Source organism: Pleurodeles waltl, chromosome 10 (assembly GCF_031143425.1).
Source record: "Pleurodeles waltl isolate 20211129_DDA chromosome 10, aPleWal1.hap1.20221129, whole genome shotgun sequence".
NCBI lineage: Eukaryota > Metazoa > Chordata > Amphibia > Caudata > Salamandridae > Pleurodeles > Pleurodeles waltl.
In genome coordinates this window covers 496,789,928-496,806,374 of record NC_090449.1, presented here as the reverse complement: position 1 = coordinate 496,806,374, position 16,447 = coordinate 496,789,928, and the positions used below count along the sequence as shown (strand labels likewise).

General features: G+C 43.1%; 1 protein-coding gene across 36 annotated transcripts in view; it reads right to left on the bottom strand.

Annotated features, from left to right (window-relative positions):
• Positions 1–16,447, bottom strand: part of MAP4 (microtubule associated protein 4) — a 1,914,856-nt gene that overhangs the window by 446,718 nt on the left and 1,451,691 nt on the right. The gene's annotated exons all lie outside the window — the stretch shown is intronic.

The window sequence follows — 16,447 nt, the reverse complement described above, 5'->3', positions numbered from 1 at the left end:
GCACCTGGAGGGATGATTTGCCAAACAGGCGGTCATGGCTCCTCACCACCTCTTCTGTTAATACCTCCAGCTCCTGCTCACTGAACTTGAGTTTGCGCTTCCTCTCCTGCTTCTCCTGTGCTGTACCTTGGGGCTCCATTGTGGCTCAGGTGATGCTGCTCCTTCAGAGTGCTGCTCAATGTGGCTGGGCTGCTCTCACTCAGGATGCTGGTTTGGGTGTGGCACCTGTAACTGCCTGGGATGACTCATTTCCTGCTGGTGATGTCATCAGGCTCCTCCAGGTGTGCATTCTCGAACTTTCTCGCATTTTGCGATTTTTTTACCGAATCGCTAAAAAATCGCAAATTGCAAGAATGCAAATTGCGATTCGGTAAATGGGCCTCACAAAACAAATTTTGTTACATGGCCAATTGCAACTCGGAAATAGCGATTTCTTAAAAATCGCATTTTGCGATTCGCAGACCCCAGTTTTCATACATATGGCCCTTTGTTCCAGGACCCAGAACTTGTGCGTTGACTAGTGTAACCATGTGCTCTCCTGACCAAATATGATGTGTGGGCGGGACGGGTGGGGCAAAGGCTTGGGCTTCTTCTCTTTAAATGTTGTAATAGTCAAAACTGGAATCGTTTGTCTACTTCTCGATGCATATGTTGTTAGCCCTCTTAGTGGGCTACTATGTTCGTATTGCACTTTACCTCCTATGTGGTTGCGTTCAATATGGCTGACAACTACATTTTGATGTATTGCTAATTTCTCTTAGTACTGCTCCACTGTATAATGCATAATTTGTATCATGTCATTTGTATCACGTCACGGTGCTAAGCTTTCTGAGCGCTATGTTGCCTAAGTAACTAAAGCATATCTTGTCTGTACGATCTGTTGGCAACCTGAAAAAAAACAGATTCAAGCAACAACAACAAAAAACAAGAGCAGTAGTGTTTGTCTAGTTGCAGCTATGTCCTTGGAAGGCCACCACAGCACCCACAAACAGTTGCTTGGCAGCCCAGTAAACGTAAGACATCAAAATGTGATAATATAACAACAGGCACTTCTTTCTGGATTCAACCGCTGTAGCTCCTGTCTCACTCTTACAAATAAGGCTACTGCTACAATAAATACCGTCTCAAAAGTCAGGTATTTTGAAAAAGGAATTAAAAAGCAGAGCAATCAACTAGCCATAAGACATATTCAAATTTGACTGTAAAAGAACATTAGGAGCCAGCGAGTACTTAGTCATAAAGCCCTTTAAGGACCAAAAACCAACAAGGCGTTCAAAGAATGAAGGTTTGTAAAATCTCAAATACCTACCTAGCGGCTATTTAACCTTTCAGCTGAGCCCGACAACCCTTTCTCAGCATGTTGCAATGCAAAATGCAATCATGTACACAACAATGCAACAGATTAAAGTGCTGTTTATTCCAACAACAAAATCTCAAAGAGTTGCTGGAATAAAGCTGCAAGTACTTACACATATTACCCCCACCACTACCATGTTTTCACACTTATCACTTCAAATGTTCCTCAGCTAACATAGCTCAGGCACGTATTCTATGACCCATAAAATTAGAAGATGAGCCCATCGGAGGAAAATCGATCAGACTCAATTTCTTCCTCTTTCCAAGAAGACTATTAGCAGAAATCCTTTAGGCCGAAGCTTTTATGTATGATATCACAGCAAGACTGATGTTCAAATAAACTGATTCACTTGTATGGTTCCGTATCAAAAGGCGCACTGGCAAAATCCATGGGGCAAATCGCTTTTTAATGAAGAAAGACTCACAAATTTAAAAACTGAACCTGTAAGAAAATTCTTAACAAAACAAGTAAAACATTTTCAAGAAAAAAAGCACATCTGCACTAGAGGATGAGAACAATAGACTGGAAGAAGGAACACAGAGCTCGACTAAGAGAGCAGTTCATGGGAATTGAGGGAGATTCAGGAGTGATATTAAAAAATATATTTTAGTGGAGAGAAAAGTCAATGTATGGGAGAGAGCCTAGCCAGAAGGGTCTAAGATAAAAGCAATTAAATTTAAAGAGTTAAGACACAGGGGATGTTAGCAATAATTATGGGCCATATGTACAAACACTTTTTCCCCATAGACAAAGAATGGGGAAAAACCTTTGCTACATCTGGCCCTATGTTTCTTGTTTGCGTAATTATTACAGAAACTATGACTTTGTGAATAACAGCAGGAGTCAATGGCTGTGAACATATTTTGTCCCTGTTTTGACAGTCTTATGCAGATGTTATTCATTTGCAAATTAGAATTAAACTAGTAGCAGCGCTCAAAAGGCAATATATACCATCCAAAACAATTACTTTCTCCAAACATAATTTGCCTTCTGCTACATAGTACAAACAACCTCCATGTTTGGCCAGCCCACACACAAGAATATGCACTACTGAGATATGGCACCAGTCATGCGCATTACAGTGGAATATCCATCATGGATTCCCCTAGCTTGTCCTGATATTTCCTACTTTATTTTCCATGGGTGAGCTCTGGACTAGGATGCCAAGCAGTACACACTTAGGAGGGAAAATGTATGTGAACTACTAGCCCAGAGGGGTTCTGCAACAATATCTGTGCAAATCGTATCAAACAGATTTTAGTATGGCTGTGTGGGAGGTACATGGAGCAGGGTTATGCAGTGTACCATTGAAGCAGAAATGGGAAAAGGATAAAGTTACTTATTGTCGATGACAGCACTCTTCCTAGTTCACTGTTCCTAACCGATTGTCAACCTGCGAGTATTCCTGTCACCAACTGGTGTGGACTATAAACTGCCTTTATTGCGGAGTCTTTCAAATGTGTAACCAATATACATGTGTACGTCACATGTGGTCTGTGCCAAAACCTGTGCTTTTGCACAACCCTCATCAATCCCCTTGCATTTAAAAAAAAAAAAAGGAGTCCGTCATTGTGTGTTTCAGGCCAGCTGCAGCGACACCAAAAGGAGGGCTTGAATAATGGTAGACAGACTACCAACTAAGAGAGACCAAGTCAACAACAGTAACTTCATCCTACTTTTACAACCTGGCTCTTTCTCTTTTTAAAGCGAGAGAAGATTCCACTGTAACTGAGAATGACAAAGGGAGAAGGAGAAAGAATTACCTGAAAACTTAGGCACATATATAAATCGGTTTGACAGAGCATCCAGAATAAAGTCAGCATTGCTTTGCGAGGCGAAAGGTAGTAAGACTGTGTGGGGCAGGTCCTGTAGCCATTCGGCATGCAACAGCGACAGGCTCACATTCCTTGAGAATGGCAATGATGCTGCCTTAACCCAGGTTGAGTGTGCCACATCTTCGAATGAAGGTTGGGAGTCATGCACAGTGCAGCAATGTAATCTATGGGGTCATCCATTTAGTATTGGTGGGGTGACTTTAGAAGCCCCTCTACTAGCTTATTTGCTCCTAAAGCTAACAAATATCTGGCTTGAAAATTTGCACATCCCTGGTTCCATCCAGCTAAAAGCAAAAAACAAAAAGGGCCCAATTCTGAATTTGGCGGGCGGCCGGCGCCGCCCGCCTGGCTGGAACCGCCACTTGGCCGCTCCGCGGTCAAAAGACTGCAGAGGCCATTCTGGCTTTCCCGCTGGGCCGGCGGGCGACCGCCAAAAGGGCACCCGCCGGCCCAGCGGGAAAGGCCCAGCTACAAGGAAGCCGGCTCCGAATGGAGCCGGCGGAGTAGCTGGGGTGCGACGGGTGCAGTGGCACCCGTCGCGATTTTCACTGTCTGCGTGGCAGACAGTGAAAATCCTGCTGGGGCCCTGTTAGGGGGACCCTGCACTGCCCATGCCTGTGGCATTGGCAGTGCAGGGGCCCCCAGGGGCCCCATGACACCCGTTCCCGCCAGCCTGGTTCTGGCGGTAAAAACCGCCAGAAACAGGCTGGCGGGAAGGGGGTCGGAATCCCCATGGCAGCGCTGCAAGCAGCACCGCCATGGAGGATTCCCCCAGCCGGGGGAAATCCGGCGCAAAAGGAATACAGGATGGAGCACCGCCAGCCTGTTGGCGGTGCTTCATCCAGCCTCCACCCTGGCGGTCATAAACCGCCAGGGTAGGAATGAGGCCCAAAATGCTGTTTACATTCGTGTTGTGCATTATCTCCACAGTAAGAAGACATGGGGACGTGGCAAGAAAGACAGAAGAATGATCTATTTAGGTGGAACACAAGACAGTACTTTTGGTTTGGAAGCAAAGGGAAGTCCAAAGTAACACCTAGTACTGGAGAAACATCCTGAAGGTTTACGAGACACAGAATGCCTAAATTTGTTTACTTCCTGGTTAATGCTGCTTCCACTAAAGCAATCACCCACAAACAATGTTTTAGGTTGCAGGATGTCATCAGCTCGGAAGACTTGTGCATCAGCGGAGGGAGAAACATATTGCGGCTCCTGGGTCATCTGTTGACCGTATCCAATGGAACAGATGCATTAGGTCCTTCCGAGGCCTCATGTTAACAACAAGGAAGGATTTCTCAGGCCCGTTCATTGGGTCCCATGTGGACACAAGGCAAGTCTTGCAGGTGTCCACTGCACTCATGTCTGAGCAGATTGTGTGGAAAAAAACATGAGATGAAGGTGATTTTATGTGCTGGGCTAATGCAGTGTAGCGATTTGGCTGGTTAGTAATCATGCAGGAATCGGCCATTAGGTATTTAAGTGTTATTTATTATATAAAATGTGGAATAGTTGTTCTTGTGGTTAGGGTGTCCTTCTCTTTGTTTCTTCTGGCTTTTGTTGGATGGGGTTATATGGGGTCTTGCTTCTTACTCTTCTTCTTGTTTCTCTTCGTCTCATAGCTTTTCCGGGAAGCGCATGCGAAGAGAAACAGAGAGTCAACGGTAAGTGACTTCAGCTGCACTCCTTTTGTATCTTTCCCTTTTCTATCTCTTCCTGAATTTTTCTCTTCTACTTTGTTCTTTTCGTTTCCGGATGTCTTTTCTTTTCCTTTCTTTGTATCTCTTGGTTTGGGGTGCTTTTTCTCTTCTCTTCCCCTGTTTGCCACTGAATCTGCTTCTGTCTCTCCTGTCTTTCTTTCCTCATCTCTTTTCTCCTTCCGCATTCTGTCTTCTATGTGTGGGTTTTTTCTAGTCTTTCTTTCTCTCGTGGCTTGGTCACTTCTCCTCTTCATGTATATTCTTTCTTATGTGTGTACAGGTTTTTACTTCTATACAGAATACATGCTCCTTTCTGTGCACAGTGCCTTGGTGACAATACTACATAGTTTTGTGCCTTTTTGTACACCCCCTTTTTCCCCAATGTAAACGTTGTGGCCCGTTCGTTTTTTCCCCCTCCCTTCTCCCGTCCTCCCAATCCTCAGACAGTCCTTTCCTTTTTCCCTTCCCCACACACCTGGAATAGCCACGCTTCTCCAGAAGAGTGGCGGGATCCAGCGCTCCATCTTCCCATGCTACCGCGGTGCTGGGCCTCTGTCTGGCACTGGGTTGCTCCCTTCCCGTCGGTTGAGAAGGAACCACACTCCTGTTCTCCAGAACCTCCCATCACGCGGAGACTCCTCGTCCTCCGTCCGCTCGCCGTCTCCTCCTCTCGCGGCGTCTTCTTTTTCCTCGTCGTCTCCCTTCTCCTCGCCGTCTTCCTTCTCCTCACCGTCTTCCTTCTCCTCCACCTCTTCCGCTCCTGTCACTTCTCCTTTTGACCTTCGGCCGTCCCGCGTTGGACCCGAAGCCCGCCACTCATTGGTGGGGATGCCGGGTTGTACCGGAGCAACCCCGGCAGCGTCAGCACAAGTCCGGTTCATGTGCGGGCGGGCAACGGCCAGCCCGTCACATGCAGTAATAGAACCATGGTTATTTGCACTCTAATAAAGGTTTTTCTGGCAAATACCAATACGTTCAGGTTCTTCAAGGACAGGTTCTGGTGTTGCAAGGTCAACTCCCTAGGAACCTGCACTCGGCATTCAAGGCAATAGGACTTTTGCAACGGACATGCAGACAGAGCTCTCTAGAGCAGGCAGAAATGATGGTCCTACCAGAGCATTTGGGATGACTGCAAATCATGGGCTGTCCCTTCTTTAAAAAAAAAAAAAAAAAGTCTCAGAATCAGAAGGGTTAGGGGGAAAGGTGTATAGAAATGCTCCTGTCCACTCAAATCTTAAGTCATCATCCAGTTCAGAAGAAGCCCTATCTAAAATAAAGTTATGGCACTTATGTTAGAAACTGGATTTTTGGCCGAGGGGGGTGTGAGCCCCTTTCAAGCAACAGCCACAATCCTTGTCAGGATGAACCACAAAAGTCAGTAGATTAGCCTGTGCTTAACCATCTGGTACACTGGAAAAAAAGCAGTCAGGCTTAACTTAGAGGAATTATGTAAAGTATTTATGCAGCATACAAACAGCAATAAAGTGAAAACACAACACAAAAATAACCCCACACCAATTTAGAAAACCCAGAGTAGAGTTGAATAAATTATATGACATCAAAACAGCAAATATCCAATCAGTAGAACTGGAGAAATACAATTTCAAAGCTTTCCGGTACGTATAGCCCCATAGAGTATGTGAGACTGAATAAAAGTCAAGTTCCGGCTGGCTGTGATGGAGGGCTGGCTGGGTAAAGGGACCAGGTTAGTCCTGCTGAAAAAGATAGCGTCTCAACTCAAAGCTGAAGAGTTTCATTTGCGATGGAGAAAGCTCAGAGGAGCTAAGAAAGTGTCCTGGATGGTCATCGCTGTAGTGCAATGATCCTGTTGGGTGTCGCAGATGGTCATTGCTGGAGATCTGCATTTGTGGCCACCGTGGGCTGTCAGTGCTGTAGCGAGAAGTGCAGATTTTGCACCGCTAGTCAACGCTGGCAGTTGCTAGAGTGCAAAGAGCTGAGTTCACCAAAGCTTCACGCTGGCGATCGCACGGGCAGCAACTCTTGAGGCGAAAGGCCTGTTCACAGTCTCGAAGAGCCCAAAACTTCAGGATTGCTCCTTTTTGAGTCAGAGGCGTGCACTCTGATGCCAACCGAGGGCCCAGGGCCTTGGGAGGCATCTCTTAGGGAAAAGGGACTCACTCTTGCAGGGGCCAGGAGGGCTCAGGCAGGCCTCCGGAGCTTATGTCCTTGTACCTCAGAGCAGAGGGTCAGTCAGATGACTCTTAGAGTCACTCAGAAGGGAATAAGGGAACAGGTCCAGTCTTCCTCCTCAGCAAGCAAGGCAGGCTTATAGCATCACGGCTTCCTGCTTCTGTAGTGTCCACAGGCCAGCAGTGTACTGAAGAGTGGGTCTGAGGGTCTCATTTTTAAACCTGGCACCTTCTTTGAAGTGGGAGAAGCTTAGTGAGTTTCCATCCCACAGGGCCGTTTGAATTTCCTGCTCCCCTGGTTCCAGTCTCTTTGGGGGCATAACTGACTAGTGTGAAGTCCTTGTGTGTGAGTCAGAGCCTTTGAAGTGCAAGTGTGGTAGGTGAGAGCATACCCTCTTGCCAAAGATGGCCCTTCCAGGCAAACACCAAACCCTCTATTGAATTCACAAAGTCCAACTGCCAACTAAACCTAGTCATGTGAACCATGAAAAGGCTGTAGGCACCGAATGTTAAGGACAAGAAAATGGCAACTTTCTAGAAGTATTTAAAAAATTGTGACTTAAAATCAGACTTTATCGTTAAAGAGGGTTTTAAATGGCAATTCCACAGACACCATACATGACTTTCCTACCTGCTCCCAATCAAAAGTCACCACACATTAAATATAATAATTTAAGCATATGTTATCCTATGGCAGAGGTAGGCTTTGCAATAGTAAAAAACCAAGTGACAGTTTTTCACTAGCAGGGCATGTAAACCTTAAATGCACATGTCCAACTTTTTTGATAACCACATTTTATTATGATTATAGAACAGGAATCACCCACTGCGATACAATTATCAATTACAAAGCATCTCCGGATTAGAGTATTACATGAAACAGTAATTTCAAATGACAGTACCATCATGACAGTATCCCATAGGAGGCACACCACTTCCCCAATACCTGGGCAGGTTTTTAGAGACAGCCTCATGCCTCATATAGTGGTTTACATGTCCAACCTGACTTGTTTTAAATATAATGCACCCTGTCATATGTGCTGAATAGAGCCTACCCTATGGTGACATATGCATTAAAAAGGAAAGTATATGCCTGGCACAAGGTTTATTTTACCAACTTAAGTTGCCAGTTTAAAACCTCACACAGCCACCAAATTGCTGGCCTAAAGCACGTTTGAAATACTACTTACAAATGTGACAGAATAAGCACTGCAGCTCCACAAGCAGCATTTAACATGTAGTACCACTTAACCAGGGACTTACAAGTAAATTAAGTGTGACAACAGGGTGTAAGCCAAGTCTGCACTGTCTAAAGGAAAGAACACAAGCACTTTAGCACTGGGTAGCAACAGTAAAGTGCACAGAGGCCGAAAAGCCAATGAAAATGGGTTTAGAAAGCAAAAGGGGTGAAGGCAAAAGGTTTGGGGTGACCATGCACAGGGGGGTCATGTCCCACAACTTAGTATTGTGAAAGTTAGCAAATACAGTACTAGGTGGCCAGCCTCAGTCTAAAAAAAAAAAAGAGTTGTCTTCCCTGGAATATTTCCCATCCCGGTGAGGAGTACAAATACCTGCTTTGGCAATGCACTAGAGTTAGTAATCTGTCATGTGGAAGACCATAAGAAACATGCCAGTGCAAATGGCCACAGAAATATGGGAGGCCGACAGTTGTAACTGCTTAATTGTTCCATAGTGCAGAATAAGGTTAAGGAGTTGTTTTGGAAGACCAAAGCCATCCTAAACCTCAAGACTGGTTGGTAAGCCTTCAAACTCCAAAAAGCTTCCCTTTAGCTCCAACACATTTATGTACAGGGATATATATGGTTTATCCCATAAGGCTTCGATGGAGAGTTCTCCTGCCATGTGATTCCTCTACCCATATTCAAAAAAGGCTGTGGTGATTGCGAACCATATATAAAGTAAGAGGAAGTGTCATTCCACCACGAGAAAGGAGCATGACCTAACCAATACTAGTTTGAGGTCAGGCATGGGGGACAGGGATCCGTTTGGAATGGTCTTCCCGCACCTGTAATTAGTGTAACATCTGATTATGTTGCATGGAATGCAAGTGGAGCTTAGTGTGAGATACCACCGATAACTAGGATGCTTGGCATTCTGAACCATCATGCTGCCACAGTCCTGTTAGCTAAACAAATGACCCAACTCCTCGCTGATAGCAATTATCTCTGAGAAGGGAAGGCCTCTCCTAGATTGCAGTTGAGAATCGTTCTCCATGTGATTAACCCATCTGGTGAGAACCAGTAGTAATGCTGGTTGGGTTGGTTCACAGAGAACAAAAAGTTCATAAAGGTCTCCAATGCAAGGATGCCACTCAAATGAGACAGTCCTATGGATTAGGATTACAGTGACATTTTGCTAACACAAAAAGGACACTAATGAGGCTAGAATCTTTGTTAAGGCCTGAGGGGCTGAAACCAAGATAAAATGATCTGGAGAAACGCACAATGCTTTTTTTAAATGGGCACGCCACAAAGAACCCTCAATTTCCACTGAGCACATCCAGTCATTGCTCTTAACCAGTAGTTGAGATAAAGTCAACATCTGGAGCTTTGGCAAGGGGAGAAATTGGTTTAGATCCTATAGATCTATGATGAGCTGGAACACCCCCTCTTGTTTTCCTCGCATGCAATCAGTGGTACTAAATATATCTGCCCCTTTCTTTGAGAGGGGCAGCTTGATAACGCTCAAAAAGAGGGGAATCTCATATGCCTGCAACGGTTTTTGAGATGCCAACTTGGGTGGAGGCAACCTAGATGGGGAAGGTGATGTGACTTGTAGAGGGCAACTAATTTTTTAATTGAGATGGACCCATGCATCATTGCATGCCTAGTTCCAGTGGTAGAGAAGGGGCTACCTCCCGTCTACCCTATGCTACTGAAGGGAAGCAGGCCTCCTGAGATAATGCAGAGGAGGCGTATAGTTCAGGAGTCTGTTACTGCCAAAAAGGGCCTTGGTTGAGACAGTGGGCTTTTTTCCCACCTGACGAGGCTTCATGTGCCTGCTTCCCAAGGACGAGGAGAATCTAGCACTTTGCCTCTGTCTGTGCCGATTATGCACTGCCAGAGAACATGATCTATCCAGTAACCAAAAAAGTTCTTCCCATCAAAAGGGTGGTCAAGCACTTTCACCTGGGCATCTAAGTTCAGGTCCGGGGACTTAAGCTATGATCGCCTTCACATGATTAGACTGATATTCACAAACCAGGTACTTCACCTACTTGATGTTGTGGGATGATATTGCTTTGCCATTCAGGGATGCTCCCAATGCAGACTGATTGTTGGACACAAAGGCTGGATATTCCTTGGAAGCCTGGTAATTAATATCTGGGCTGTGAGAAAAAAACATCCTCTAAAACCCCTGTACCTGTTTGAGAACCTGCTGTTCTACAGCCTAGGCTTGTCTCAGGAGGGAACTTTTGTAGACTTTGCAGGTCAGAGGCCCTTCTATCTCTGGCACCAATGTCTGTGTCCCAACAGACCATGCACCAGAGCACTGGTATAACTGTATTATCGCTGGATGGAAGTAGGTTCTCGTAATCAAAGGTACCAAATCTACAGATCAGTGTTCCATTCCCTCAGAATGCCCGCCAAGGTGAGGTGGCCTTGAAACTGGAATTAGAGAGGAATCCCCAAACACTGAAGAGCCAGGACATGCACCTGGGGCCAAGGTTGGCGAGAGTACCCTGACCAGACTGTACAGAGCACACTGTGCCACAGGCTGAAAACGAGCTCAAACAAGAGTGCTGTGGCATAAGCTACCTGATGTAAATGTTGGAGGAAAAGACATCAAATGAACAGACCCCTCAATGAGTCAAAGACTTTACACCAGACCAGTGTAAGGAATTCACTGTGTACAAGAGAAGCAGAGACCCCCACAACATGCCATTTGGTAGAAAAAAGGGAACTTCCTAGGGCAAGGACATGCACAAGTTTAGGAGCAGAGGCACCAGAAGAGAAAGTAGACTTCTGCACACACTCTACACAGGTGTTAGATGCTCCATTTGGTATTTCCTCGAAGGAAGAAGGGTGGGGATTCTGACTTGAAGTATCCATTTCAGATGTTTAAGAAATGTTATTTTTAAGTTATGTTCTAAAGTACGTTTTGTCAATAAAATATATTGTGTGCCTGCAGATGTGCACAGTGCGCTATGCTATTATTGTTGTGTCTGAGGAACAAATGGATCATTATGCCCCTCCCTTCCCTCAATAATGTTAATGACTAGTATTTTATGTTCCACACCTGCATGCATGGTTTATACCATGCTGCTTTTCAAGACAATTAGTTATAAATAATTTTATTTAACCAGTACCAGAGCACAAAAGATAAATCTGTGCAGAGTGAGTGACACAATAAGTAGGGCCTTTCAACCTGAACAATGGAATGTTCAGTGCCAAGACCCTGCTCCTATTTGTTTTTTAAGACAATCAAATATATAAAAAAAAATAAAGAAAGACCTTGTAAGAGTGACCCTGGTGTTTTCTTTTTTTGAAGATGCATTCACATTGTTCTACAGCAGAAGAAAAATACAGGAGCAATCTTTGTTAAGTCATTATAATAACTAAAGAGTAAAAACAGGACCGGAAATACAAACTTAATATACATCTTATCCAAAACAGAGGACAGTTAGCACAACCACATAACATAAGGGTTATATTTTTGATTTATAGTCCCTTTTAGTGGGAAGATCGTGATTCAGCCATTGTTTAGGGACCTGAATTTGAGCTGAAATAATCAAAATGAATATAATCCCTGAAAATGTCGATGAGATATCACTTGTTGATTCAAGAAGTAACAATGTCAATGAAGGGTGAATGCTTAATCCCATAATGTGTAGTATCGGCTTCTGTGTAATTACAGTAAAGCATTTTGAGTCCGATGTGCAGCCCCATGAATGCAATATTTTCAGGGTAAAATATAGATCTTTCAATAATCTGAAATTATTGATTTTTAAGCATTATAAGATCATAGTTTTATGGCTTGATTATACACTATTTTAATTCATGGAAATAAATCTTCAAGTTGTAAAGTCCATCTATCCACTAAGCTTTGTAAAACATTTAAATATTTTTCTAGCAGTAATTGATAACCTTCCCTATTACACCCTTATGCCGTGAGGACCTTGTGGGCCACAGCTTGTTCCCTCATTTTAGCTTCATTTTATGTTTTATTTTTTACACATTTTAGTGGCATTGTTAAGAAATGACAATTTACACACTCTATTGTATTACTCTAAGAATATATTGTACTAGCTGCTTGTTTTAGTTAGCCTTCCCTCAACATGTAATCAGTACATTCTGTTAAAGGCTAGGAACATAGTACATGATATCCTAGTGCTTGTGAAGCCCATTCAGGAGACATTTTCTAACATCTAGACACAGCACTGCATTAAAGCTGTGCTCCTAACACAAGTATAGTTTTAATATATAAATGATGTACTGACCCGCAAGGGGCAGAGGGACATTCTAGCCGAAGCCATCCTGGGATGAAAGCTGTGCTTAAGATGGAGCTCTACAGGCACTAATCTACAACTTCCAGAGGGAATTGCCATCTACACGACAGGCTGACCCCTGAAACCATTTCCATGTATGGGGCTGAGGCTAATCCCCTAGATCAGCACAACAGAAGGGCACACCCCCTATGCTCTCAGTATAGTCACTGGGCTAGGAAGGAACCTTTAGAACTTCTAGAACTCATTTACCATGGTTGGACTGTCCATTATCTTTGCCATGTTCATAATGCTGGTAACTTTGCTTTGTTTTATCTGCCCAATTATCACAGCTCATTCTCTATGTGCAAGATTACATTTGTTTAAATAAATGTTTTGGAAACTTATCTTGTATCTCTTGTGTTTTGCTTGGACATCCATGAGTAAAACAATAAAAGGGTGAGATTTGTTTCCACGACTTTCTTGAGGAGTCAGGTTGCCACAACCACTTTTCACCCTAGCTGGTTTGGGGGTGTAGGTGAGGGACTGTGAGTTAGCCAGTGGTTTCTGAAGGTATGAACAGAATTAGGTTCCCACATTCAGAAGTTTCATCGTTCCCATATATGCAGTCCTATTACTTTAGTAGGAACCATATAACACTTATACTTAATAGATGACATACACTTAATACATTTAATTCTAAAAAGAGAAGGTGGTAACCTTTTGATAAAATCCCCGAATTGTGGGGACATGAAGAAACCAGTTTGACGTATACCAGAAGTCAAGGAAATCGTTAATAGAAATAAAAGTAGAGTTGTCAAACAATTGTCCTTAATTCTGCAGATCAGTGTGTGACCAGTTTAATGCCATTAGTTCATGACTGAAACCTGGAAGTGATGGATGTAACCATAAATAAGTGTACAGTGCATATTTTGGAATGTTTAATTTATGCCTAATATCAGACCTGATTTGTGAATAAACAGTGTGTACTGAATCTTGTTTTTTAAACTATATGGTGGCTAAACAGCCCTAAACCGATCAATACATTCTGAGAATAATTTATTTTGTAAAAACATCTATTTGGCACAAATAATGGGAGGGTCCCAAATAAAAATACAAATGTGCGGCTAGATGACAATCTTGATGATACAACATCTGCCATGAATACCAAGATGAAGTCAATTCCATTTATATAGTAGAGATGGAAATCTGCCCACAGGTTTTTCATAATTACACTAATAAATATATTTTATGTCAGCAGTGATACTGAGGCCCATGTAAGTTACATTTGAAACATAACATTTATCTGGGTTTGATTACTGCTGTTTATATAAAAGATATGTATTACTTATGTTTACAGAGTAGCCAGATAATACACAAAATATTTTTGTTTCTGCTTCAAAAACTGGGTGTGCAATTATGTGACTGGATGTGAATGTGGCAACATTTGCACATGCTAGCAAATTACGTGAAATGTCATTCATAATTAAATGAGGACTCTAGGAAAATTTTTAAGTATTGTAAGAAAGGTTCCAATTACACAATAAACAAGTGTGGTGAGACGGGGCAGCCCTGATGTGTACCTCTATCAATTGGAAAACCATAAGAGACCCCATACCGTCTATCCAGGCAGTAAGATTTTCAGAAAAAATGCAATATAGGTTTCCTTACATAAAACGGGATTTCACTCGTCATAAAAAGAGTTAAAGAAGGACAAAAAATTTGAGATAATTCGTTAATCAAGCATTTGCAATGCAATGGGTCTCACATTTGCTTGAGTTCGAGCTATTAGTGTAAATTTCTAACTGGACTTTTCTTGCCACATAAATTGAAAATGAAACATAAAACAGTTGACAGAAGCAAGTCAATTCAAGGCATGACCGCCTTGAGCATGAGTGTGAGACTTATTTGCTCCCTGCATGAATGTTTAGAAAGGATAATGGCTGGGATGAACGACAAACCAAAACCAGAGGAGGGGCCATCACACACTAACATGAGGAAGCATGACGTAGCGTGATGGCCAACAAAAATGTTCACATAGTGAAATTACCTGGGAGGGAACTCAGCACACAAAGGAGGGACATTTCCCAAAATGCACCAATAAAAATGAAGCATTTAACACAAGCACAACAAAGAATGAAGAATGAACAGCAAGAGTAGGCATGGTTAAAAGCCCACAGAGAGATTACAACAGGCCAAAGCACTTGCACGCTCAACCCTAAAAAGGCCTCATTGGCCTGGCTTCTAAACAGTAGAATTCAAAGTTTTTTTCCCCAAGGGAAGAAGTTGGATTGTTTTTTACAGTTCATACTTTGTAATAGGAGTTTCAGATTACATCGCTGCACTGGGGTAATTTGTGGAATCTCAGATATTGCCTTTTATTTCCATATTTCTGGTAACCAGTTTTGCTCTGTGTAGCTACATATAATAATTGTGGAATACAATCGCAGCTCAAGACCAGCAGAAGGGGTGGGGCGGCGCCGGGGGAGGCAAGATGGGGGAATAAAATTAAATAATTAAGTAAAAAATAATTTTATAAAAACAATTACCGACGCTGCTCCGTCCACTCCTCTGGAGGCACAGGCTCCCAGCCTGCCCTTCGCGAATCCTGACGCTGCTCAAAGCTCAGGGCGCTCCAAGGCAGACTGGGAGCCTGTGCAGGGTCTCTCTAGCCCATCAACTGTGTTGTGGGGCTGGAAAAAGCCCACTGTGCATGTGTGTTTGGCTAGCCCGAGACAGCTGGCCAAATACACATGTGATCTAAGGGGAGTGATCTGTGCACTCCCCTCAAGTGCTCGTCACAGCCTTTGGTCCGGCCCTTTTCAAGAAAATGATAATAAACATTGTTTATTATCATTTTCTTGAAAAGGTTTGCAGCTGCTGCTGGCAGGGGTGACGCTCCGGCCTCATGGAGGTGCCGCCCCTGGTGGAATATTGTAATGCATGGAGCATGCATTAATCAAACCACATGGAGCCTCCTCTAGCGCATGGTTTGGCCTAACCCCAGCTATTTCCTTACTATTAAAAGTAGGCTCTTCATGATGGAGCAAATTACATATATATGTTTATGTGCAGGATTAGAATGCTGCCAACCAAAAATAAATCAATACTGGGTCATGTTTTATGAGAGACAGAAAAAAGTAAATCCCAATTGAGTTGTTCTATGAAAAAGCCATGCAACTACAAGTCCCAAAGAGTTCATCATGTGTAAGAGGATAAACCTAAAGCATATTTCACATTATGCAGTATTTGATCTGATGTACAGTCAGCAGGGAAAAAGGAGGCAGGGAATTAGTGTGTCTTGGAAAGCCTCAAACTTGGTTTGTGATGTTAGATATAGGACTAGACTAAGAAATGCTTTTAATAGAAAGTTACTGTTTGACTACTGGAAAAAGCACTTCCACTACTTAAAAAGGCAGAGAATCAGCAATGGAGCAGGTATAATTTCACTGTGAATACTTTCAATCAAAGAGGTCACAGTTCTACATATGAAAATGATACCAACAATGGGCCTACATTTTGCCAAAATTGCTAATTAAGGATTTCCGCTATGGGGGGCAATAGAATTGTGGGGTAATTGCATTCCTATTTCTTACTCAGAACTCTTCTCTTTCCAGGTTCAAGTACCAAGCAGAAAGCAATGCTTTCAAGATCGCTGGGAACTGACTGAATTCCAACTGCAGCATCATTATCCATTATTAGTAGAGAAACATGCATTTATGGATCCCATGATGCATTGAAATTGGCTGTTTTAAATCCGGCCTGCCTGTCATGATCAGACCTTCCTTGAATAAGATGGTAGCACCATTTTCTCAAAAGCCCTACCTTAGTTGATGAAGACTATAAATATAATTTGAGGTACACTGACTGGGACAATATCTTTGTGGCGCTGTTGATGGTGTTTTAATACTTAGTCATGCCAAATGATTCACATAATAAAATGTGGTAACAATACATTGATT